The sequence below is a fragment of the Podarcis tiliguerta genome (genome assembly GCF_965153285.1).
Source record: "Podarcis tiliguerta genome assembly, chromosome: 5".
In the NCBI taxonomy this organism is placed as follows: domain Eukaryota; kingdom Metazoa; phylum Chordata; class Lepidosauria; order Squamata; family Lacertidae; genus Podarcis; species Podarcis tiliguerta.
Genome location: NC_139538.1, coordinates 31020188 through 31030972, shown reverse-complemented (window position 1 = coordinate 31030972; position 10785 = coordinate 31020188). Strand labels below are relative to the sequence as shown.

The following is a 10785-nucleotide window of genomic DNA, read 5'->3' as shown; positions in this document are numbered from 1 at the left end:
CATCTGCATGCAGGGTTTATATATGTTCACAGAAATGGACAGCTAATTTGCTAAATAAGGCTTCAAGTGGAATAAAGCACAATGCCAATGCCTTTTAGGCTGTTTTCCTAAAGATCCTGCATTGAGCTCTCGCTCTCTCTTTTTATGAATATAAAAGATGACAGCCCAAAGAGGGAAGACTGATAATTTCATTTTGTCATACACAAAGTAAGGACTTTCTCCACTTCCCTGCTTATTCTCTCTAGCCGAGTGCTGCATTAAATCTCTGACACCATCCGCCAGATTGGTTCACTGACTGGCTTCCCAGGGAGTTTGCTGAAAGAGTTTTGCAGAGGCAAGACAGAGGTTCACAGGCAGAACAAATAACAGGAGACTTGCAAAAAAAAAAATGTAATGAGGATAGTTTTTCACTGTTCAACATGCAGGAAGAATTTGTATTCTACCATGTCCAACAAACTTGGAGAGATTGAAAACATTCTCTCCTTCAGGGATCTTTTGTTTTACAACCTTGAAGGTGAGCTTGGGAGCCAGTGTGGTGTATTTCTTAGTGTCAGACTAGGACCTGGGAGATGAGGGTGCGAATTCCCACCTGGCTATGAAGCTCACTGGGTGACCTTGGGCCTGTCACTGCCTCTCACCTTAACTTACCTCACATGACTGCTGTGGGGATTAAAGGAGAGGGGGGAAACTATGTATGGCTCCTTGAGCTCCTCGAAGAAAAAGGTGGGGTATCTACGCAATAAACAATAAGCAAACAAACTGCTAAATATATCTTTCTAGGGCAGACATGGCCAAGCTTGGCCCTCCAGATGTTTTGGGACTACAACTCCCAAAGCTAACAGGACCAGGTGTAAGGGATTATGGGAATTGTAGTCTCAAAACTTCTGGAGGGCCACCATGTGGGCTGCTGGCCACCATTGCATCTTGTGGGTCTAAATTCCATAGTTTAACTGTGCTGTGTGAAGAAGTACTGTTCTCAATTTATATGAACAGGAATTATGAAAACACATGCATCAAAACATGCACTCTATTCTCATATGAAACGATCCTGTAAAAGGCTGCCCCAGTGAAATTTTCTATGGCTCAAAGCACTGTGAGGTATGGAATATTTTTTAATTTTGGATATGTTGGTAGGACCCTCCCCCCCTTTCCCTTTTCGCTCCTCACTTCCTGGCACCTGCAGAGCATCAGTCCAATTCAGAATGGCTCACATGTGTCAGTTGTCAAGTTTCCTTGCTTCTGCGTCTGTGTGTGGCGTCCTTTGTATGTCCCTTGAGTCACTATTATGGGAAATATCCCACACTGCACATTTCAGCTCTTCCACATTAGTAGGCAAGCATAAAGCAAAGTCACAGGATTAAGATTATGCCAGGACCTACCAGTGTCTAACATTTATATAATCAGCTTGCTTAAATGGGGATAAAAGTAGTAATTACCTAGCAACTTTAGTAAGTACAAGAAACAGATTTGAAAGCCAAGGAAGGTTCACGGAGATAACAGATTGTAAGGCAATAGAGGTATCCCAACAGGCTTGTGAATGCAGCCAATGGTTAATCTTGTTACAATGACAGATTTTATCTCAATTGTTTGTTCAAAGGATTTTCTGAGGCAAGCAGGCTGATGGGAATTGGGGCACTTCCAAAGAGCAGCCGCGGCCTCCATTTTCATTTGCATAAGTCTCTGTGGCTACAAAAACAGGCACAGGCTTAACTCTTTCAAATGAATGTCCCATATATATATATATGCAAGTCTTTTAACAGTTATATAGTGTGCTTCGGTACATCTGAGACTCTCTGAGCACCATTGTGATGCATTTATTGTTTTAGTCTTGTCCTCTTGGGATTCCGGAGGAGAAAGGTACAATAAATTGGGTTATTATTATCATCATCCCTGTAGGTAATAGTAAGGTAACACAGAGCAGGAACTGTGGTTTCCATGAGTTGTTGAACTAGAGAAATAGCCCTGGCAAATGCTCTGTAAGAAACAGAACTCAAGAGAAGCACAACCATTTCTGAGTTGCAGAAGCATTACACAGAATATGAATGTTCATTTCAGTGTCATCCTACTTGTGTTTACTTGACATTTGGTTGAAGCTTCATTTCAGATGGAATTGCTTCATAATAAATATACTTAAGACTGCAAACTTGGCTGCATACACCAAATTATATGTGTAGTATTTTGTAAAGCTCACAGCAACAAATGTTATGATTCTGACTTCACTGAAGTCAAAGTCTAGCTCTGTGTGTGTGCGTGTGCGCGTGTGTGTTTGTGTGTGAGAGAGAGAGAGAGAGAGAGAGAAACCAACTATTTAGCATTCATCCCCAATCATAGGCTGACATGATTTTGCAACTTTGAGAATGCACCCCAACAGCTTCAACAGGTCCTTGTGGTGCCTGCTCCTCTATTGCAGCTGCATCACTTCTAGTACCCTAGAATCACATTCCTTGAATCAAAGCTCTTCGCCTTCTCGGCCCATCAAGTCTCCCATTTACACACACAGGAAGCTTCCTTTCTGTAAGTCAGAAGGTTGGGTGCTTGTGTGGCAGTTTTGGAGGGAGAGGCAAGTTCCCTTAGACCTCCGGCTGATAAAATATGAATACGTTATAGGAATAGATTGATAGGCAATTTCCTGAAAAACACACATTATCCTAATTCCCTATCCCCTTTCTGTGGATCATAGAAGAGTTCAAAAGTAATGGCATGCTTCCCAAATGAATTATAGCCGGGTGGTAAGGAAAAACCTCAATTTTCCCTTTCTCCTAACATAAAAATTAGAGGCTACTTTGCTGGAGATGGGAATAAGCTTGCTGTCTTGGCCAACATTCTGCTCCAGAGAACCTGTTTCTAATGACTGAGGCTACATGTGGCTATGCTACTGCAGAATGAGTAATGGTCACCTTGCTTGCCTGTACAGTTGCTGTACTACTAGTAACTACTCATTACTTTATAAAGCACTCTGAGATATATGGAGTACGAAAAGTGCTGCACAGTGCCAAGTTCAATAGCCGAATGGATAGGCTCTTTAAATATCAGTAAAAGGAATGGGGAGTTAGCTCTGTCATTCTGCCCTTGATTCAAGCCGCTCTGGAGGCCGCAATGGAGATGAATACATTCCATTCAAAATACTTAAGGAATGGTTATTTTAAATGCATGTCCATTTTCTCTCCCAAGTCTCTTACGTTTGGAGTAATTAAAGGAATAGCTCTCTAAAAATTAAGGTATATGGATAGAATTTTATGTAAGGAAACTATTCTCATTATTCCTCTTGAGAGAAAAATAGAGTGTGCATTTTATCTTAAATTCATGAAAAACACAAAGCCAAATTTCACTATATCTGACTTTTTCCTGGTGAACAAAGAAGGAATGCTGACAGGCAAATTCTGTACAGGTCTACTCTGAAGTGAGCCACATGTGCTCAATGGAAACTGCTCCCAGGTAATAGTCTTATAATTATAATGAATTATCAATATCAAGTAGTTTAAAGCTGCAAATGCCATTTTTGTTAGCCAACCAAACAGGAAAGATAAATCTGTGGGTTCTTTTACTTTCTAATCCAAAAATGCTGCCTTTATGAATAAAAATATTTCTTCCAGCTATGAATACCCAAGGAAGCTCACAAAACATATAAGTAAAATAAAATCATATGATTGCATCAACATTTTAAAGCACTATTTAAAAACAAACTAGTGGCCACACTGAACAGCAGAAGCAAGAAAAACTGGTCTTTAATGCCAATTCCTATAGAGATGGTTCTCTTCATTACCATTATAAGCAATTCTATTGTGTGTGTTTTAAAGTTCATTCACACCTAGACCGCAAGCTAATAACTTCAGTGACTGCTTATAATATCATTTCTTCTATCTGGTATCAATTTTGAAGTAAAGGAGCGGGTGACACTGTGGTCTAAACCACTCAGCCTCTTGGGCTTGCTGATTGGAAGGTCAGCAGTTTGAATCCCCATGACGGAGTGAGCTCCTGTTGCTCTGTCCCAGCTCCTGCCAACCTAGCAGTTCGAAAGCATACCAGCATGAGTAGATAAATAGGAACTGCTTCAGGGGGAAGGTAAACGGTGTTTCTGTGTGCTCATGGTTTCCCGTTGTTCCAGAAGAGATTTAGGCATGCTGGCCACATGACTCGGAAAGCTGTCTGTGGACAAACTCCGGCTCCCTTGGCCTGAAGCAAGACGAGCACCGCACCCCATAGTGAAGTTTGAATGAACTTAACCATCCAGGGGTCCTTTACCTTTACCACCTTTGAAGTTGTTGGTTTGTGATCCAGGATGGGAATGAGCAGAATTAAAATATGAGGAGGGATGCAATGTCACACTTTTCCAAACATTCCATGAGCACAAGAATATCAGCTTGATAGATAGAATGACCCCCGTGCCCACTCTCTGTCCACTGTTGGGGGGGGGGGTTCCTCCTGACTGTCCCCCCCCAAGCCAAGGAAAGGAAAGTGGGGAAATGATGTGTTATAGTAGTAGAAGTCCTTGTGTGGACTTCTAGCAAGACCAGTTAGCAAAATTCAGTCTCTTGCTATATATATATATAAATAGATAAATAGATGATAGATAGATAGATAGATGATAGATAGATAGATAGATAGATAGATGATAGATAGATAGATAGATAGATGATAGATAGATAGATAGATAGATGATAGATAGATAGATATAGATATAGAGATGATATAGATATAGAAACAGCATCTCCCCCTACCTCTGGATACCATATTGTCTTACACTGAACATAACCAAAATATTTTATAATCTGAACCAAAGAGAGAGAGAGGGGGGGGCACTGCACATTCTTTGTTATTTCATGAAAATCTTTTAATAAAAATTATTTACAAAGAAAAACAGCATGCAAATTTAAACAATGTTAGGTTATGCAGCACTTCTTCTGAATATATGTACAGTTGTACCTTGGAAGTTGAACAGAATCTGTTCCAGAAATCCGTTCAACTTCTAAAACTTTTGGAAACCAAAGTGCGGCTTCAGATTGGCTCCTGCAGCCAACCAGAAGCCGTGGAAGCCCCATCAGACATTTGGGTTCCAAAGAACGTTCAGAGCACTCACTTCTGGGTTTGCGGCATTCGGGAGCCAACACATCTGAGTGCCAAGGCATTTGGGAGCCAAGGTACAACTGTATAACCAGTCATGACTAAACATATTGGGGAAACCCTAGTAGGCATAGAAGATTCATCCAGACTCCACTGTTTGGGTAGTTAAAGTTGGTAAATGATACTTTTTTGCTCTTGTCATCATTAGGACCATTCCCTTGTCTCAGTGCTTTTTTTGTGGTGCACTGGGTCTGTGCTTTTTTACTTTGCAGTCCACCAATGCAAATTTTAATCTGATGGTAGCTTTTTGGGTATCGCATTTAAAGCCATCCAAATTCAAGACTATATGCCTTAATTCTTCTGTATCTGACTTTCACCCAGGCCCCATGGAAAAGCAAATAATCTGTGTCTGAGTTTTCCCCTCTGTTTATGGAAAGCATGTCCTAGAAAAGAGAAATGACAGGAGAGGGTGATGCCCATGACTCTTTCCCGAAATGTCAGATGTGCCCATTACTACTGCAACCTGTAGTCAAATTAGATTGTATATTGCCATTATTCTTTCCCTGTTGCTTGTTTTAGTGCATTTTTTAGTAGAAAGTTCAAAATGCATAATTATGATGGGAGATGGGGAATATGTACTAAAGTGCTGAACAGCAATAACAAAGTGGAAATGTGCCAATTTAGCAAATATCATAAAAGCTACAAAGACATTTAGCTTAAAATTCAATTTGCTAATTTTCAAGTGACCAATTTATTGCAAAAATAATGTTAACATACAGCTGTACCTGGTATTTAAAAAATAAAGGGACACTTACAGACACGCGAGCCTCTTCACCGCCACATCCACAATGCATTCGCTCTCTTCTGTGTTTCAGAAGTTCAAATGAAAACATGTTTAATATGAAATGCATTTATTCTGTGACCCTCTAGACACCTGGTATCCTTTGCTGAGTTATAAGGCTATCTTCAGATGATCTGCATAAACTTAGTGCAGTGTAGGATTATTCGACTTCCATTCTGAATCTTTAATAAGGAAATGAACGGCTTTCTTCTCTATGATACAGCAATGAATGTATCAGCAGGGAACCACTGTAAATGTCTTTAAAACCTATGGTCCTAAATAGCTGAAATGGAATTATGCAGATGCTAGAAGGGTAGGAGGTGCAAATTTGTCTCAGTGCACAAAATTAATATTGGGTCTTTTAGGGAACAGCAGTCGTTTTGTTGCCTAAAGCCAAAACTAATTTTTAAAAAACAAATTGACTTCCCTGATGTCATTACTACAGTCCTTCTGAACGCTGTGAACTATATACCTTATAAGCACAGAGATCACAGAAATACGCACACACCTAGTAATAATTCAAAACTCATATATTATTTCCGTAAGGCGCAGGCATTTTGCAGACAATGATCCCAAGCTTTTGCTCACATGCCGTGGTTACGTATATTTACAAATTATTGCTTTTGTGTTACATGGTGTAACAATCCCTATGAAAAAGGAATTAAGACTCGTGGGATAAAGAAAACCTTTTCCTTTCTTGTTTTGTTATGTTTCAGGAGGGTTCTAGCAGGGTCGCATGTTTTTCACCCAGTTTTGTTACCTGAGATGAAGCATAAGATGGCACTACCTGCTTCAAAAAGTTTGAGAAATACCGCTGAAAGTGCCCCAAATTTAGGCCCGTTGCAGGCCTACTAATTTAGAGCAAATGAAGCATTTACAATGTGACTTGTAGACAAGATGGTTGACCTACTTGTGCCTTGACCTTAGCACAGCTGGAAAAGTGAAGAAAGAGCAAGACCAGATGCTGCCCCTAAGGTTTTCTCAGTAAAGAAATAGAAACACCAGGAAATACAGCTCCTAAGTGATCATTAGAACATGCTGTCTGCAAAGAAAGATGCGAGCACATCTTAAACAGAGGTAAAATTGCTTCCCCCTCCCTTGCTCTTGCAACAGCCTTGAAACAGAGGCAGCCTTTTTTTTTTCTTGTGCATATACCTTGCCCAGAAAACTGGTTCTGTAGCCTTACTATCGCCATCTTTTTTTATTTCTCTGCATAGCTATAAAAAAATCCTAGAAATACAGATACAGAGCCCTGCTGTAAAGGAATGCTGCTGGTTCTGCATAATTTACTGTTAGAAGTATTTGACATATGGAATGTTTATGTGTCAGTTGAACCCCCACCCCCCAAAAAAAGAATTATGGAGCAAGATATTTGGGGGAACTGACCTGCCCGAGTGCCTAAACTGTTATGTACTGAAGTTCTCACCCTGGGCCAGCAGGGGGATAATGTAGATAGTTATGCAAATAAGGGATCGAAAGTGACGTTCAGTGATTGGATAGTTTTAGAAAATTGTTACAGTTACGTTGTACTGGAGCTCTGACTGAACCCTTCAGTTCAGTTCTGTCCTGGCCTGTGAATAAACAAGAGCTGTTTGAAGAATCGCTGTGTCTTCTGATATGTTCACCCACAACTTAACTTAAACACTTATAATGCCATGGAGTGGAGGGGTGTGATTTTCACTTGATAGAAAGGGAGGATACAAATCAATTACACCCAATCCAAACCCTGTTCACCAATGGCGCTGCTGCTACTGCTCTACCTAAGCCTGTTGGAGGAAAAACAACCTTTAAAAATAGCAGTCCATGCTGCATTTCTAGGCCACGTGATGGAGCTAACAGGCTTAGGATCCAGCCTAAGCCCCCCCCATCTGATCATACCCCAGTGCACCACCACTTTGTGGGGACCTATTTCAGCTTTGGCTTAGCCAGCTGAACCCAGCTGGACTTGGATGGGCAAGTTGGATATGCCAGCACATCTTTGACTAAGGTTGGGGACTTAATGACAGCTGAGCCTGTCTGAGCTAGAGATCTGCTACATCCTACGTCGTTCATCCTGGTGCATCTTGCCACAGGACTCTCCCATTAGTCAGCCATGCTTTAGTTCAATTGGAAGCTAACTTGTCCCATCCAGAGCCAGCGCTTTTTCAGCTGTGACTCCGATCTGGTGGAATGCTCTGTCACAAGAGACTAGGGCCCTGCGGGACTTGACATCTTTCCGCAGGGCCTGCAAGATAGAGCTGTTCCACCAGGTCTTTGGCCAAGGCACAGCCTGACCCCCTCCTTTGGTAATTCTTCACAGAACTCTAGCCCAATGGTTGCCATCAATTTGATTTGAACTGATTTTATAATGAATTGATTTTAGAATGCTGTATTATTTTACTGTTGTTAGCCACTCTGAGCCCAGCTTCAGCTGGGGAGGGTGGGATATAAATAAAATTATTGTTGTTGTTATTATTATTATTATTATTATTATTATTATTTTATTTTCAAGGGAACTAAAGAGTAACTAGATTTCGGGACACAACCCAATGAATTCACTTTCAGAAAACTTGCAGAATCCTGGAAAGACTTTTATAAATTAAATCTCAGTCTCATCCTTGTAATGAGGTTAGAATGTGGACATGTTTTTACAATGAAGATCGTTGTACAAAATATCTCATTCAATGTCTGTGTCATCCCCTCCCCCCCCCCCAGAAAGAAGGAAGGTATTTGTTTGAAGTCCAACTAATGTTTCATCAAAAATTGCTCAAAGTTGAAGTAAGTTGGCCATTAGCTGTTCAGATGTATGCCACCAGATCTTCCTTCTTGAACTCTGGGGCATGATATCCCATGGCCTATAATATAGACTTGGATTTCAATCCCAACTACAGATGTATCCCACTGTGCTTAATGGTACCAAATGTTTTCATTTTCATAGATGTCAAGTCACTCATTGCACCAACCCAACCCACTACAACCTTGGAATGTTATATGTTCTATAGCCTGTCCTTTTCTGTTTAGTTTTCTGACCCACATTTTTAATTGCCAATGTGCTTTTTGATATCCTAATTGCTGAACATGCTGTGAACTGATTAAAAATTTTATGCCAAATTAGTAAGTATCTTTGTTGACGGCTGATCACATAACAAAGTGAATGTCTTTCCTTCCACCAATGGGAGTAAAGAACAAACTCTGGCGCATTTAAAATTTTCATTATATGGCTATCAGAGCATTCCCTCTGTCCTAAATTCTTCAAACAAATTATTGGAAACAAAGCAGTTTAACAAAGCAGTTTCCCATTTACTCAACTTCAGATAACTTTTTTTTATTAAAAAAACAGGCAATTTGCTTTAAGAAAAAAGATTTAATACGGGCTTATGATAGCAATAATCTCCTTGAAATTGGCTGTATTGCTGTCATTTGTTATAGTCTCAACTTCCCTTGTCTTTGGCTTCTTATATTAAGTGAAAATGCAACTATTAGCAGCTAATGTGCCAATTTCTTGGTGATCACTGCCTAACTCTTAGGCTTCACTCAAGTGATAATATTGTGCCTGCACCACTTTAGACTTGAAGGTGGGATTTCACATGATTGAATGCTTTTCCACACATGCTAAATATGGCATGTGTGGTTTAATGTGAAGGTGATTTATTTGATTAAACAACTTCCCACCTGCAATTTGAAATAGTATAGCAAAAATAGTCAGATTTCACACCTCAATAGTTTAACCTCATAGGTTTAAGACCTTGGTTAATTTAAGATTATTTCTTCTTAAGAAATATCCATCCTTGAATAGAAAATGGAATAAGATGCCCTCCATTCAACTTCAGTTAAATTAAAATGCACATACCCATAGCTTTATTGTTGTGAGTTGAAACTGGTAATTAGAACATCGGAAGAGTCATGGTGGATAAGACCAAGATTCATCTAGTCCAACACCCCTGCTTCCTACAGTGACAAACTAAATGCCTCCACCAGCATCATCCAAGAAACCAAGACATCCAAGCAATTTTATTGCACCCTGACAACTGATATATAGTGGGATTCTGTATACAGGCCACATAATCATGGTAAATAGTCACTGATAAACCTGTCACCATGAATTTGTCAAATCTCCTTTCAAAGCTATCTAAATGAATGCCCATAACCACATATTGCAATAGTAATTTCTATAGGATCCATCTTTAGAGCAGCTATGGAACAAGCAAGGATGAGCACTTCCCTGGAATAGAGGGTAGGTTATAATTATGCCACTGTTACACCATCTACTTTCAGAAGATACAAAAGAACAGCCAGAGTCAATGTAAGGAGCATCAGATCACTCATTGGTTTGCCCTTATTAGCCTTGCTGAGTCATATCAGTTATTGGTAATAGTAGTAGTAGTAATTTTATTATTTATACCCCGCCCATCGGGATGGGTATCCCCATCTTGGCAGCCTCCAGCATATGTAAAAGCATAATAAAACACCAAACATTAAAAACTGGTAAAGGACCAGTTAGCTATGTTAGTCGTGGGTAAGAGACACGCAGTACTAGCCTATATGTGTCTACTCAGAAGTAGATCCCATTGAGTTCAGCTGGCCTTACTTCCACATAAGCGGGCAGAGTATTAAAATCTCAGATAATTCTAGGTTATATGGAAGCAGGTGGTGGAGAACAGGTGGCACCACTTAAGCTAGACATTGTACTAGCATATATAGTACCATGTCTGAGGTTTATAAGCAGGAAAGTCTAGTTGAACAAGGCAACAGATTCATTTTATTTGCTGGAGAAATGGCTACCCTAGTGCTAAGAATGCTTTTCCAATAAAGTAAACACACCATTGCACTAGTACACTTATATAAGTCTCAGGATCTTAATGGTATCCTCCATAAGAGTCTATACAGTGGTACCTCCGGTTACA

At 40.0% G+C, this 10785-nt stretch overlaps 1 long non-coding RNA gene across 1 annotated transcript; it reads left to right on the top strand.

The window, feature by feature from the left end:
• Window positions 1–3374: 3374 nt before the first annotated feature.
• LOC310678754 lies at window positions 3375–8591 on the top strand. Its single transcript, XR_014511938.1, has 3 exons — window positions 3375–3435; window positions 6830–6979; window positions 8394–8591. It is a non-coding gene; the product is annotated as an uncharacterized lncRNA (long non-coding RNA).
• The last annotated feature ends 2194 nt before the right edge of the window (window positions 8592–10785 follow it).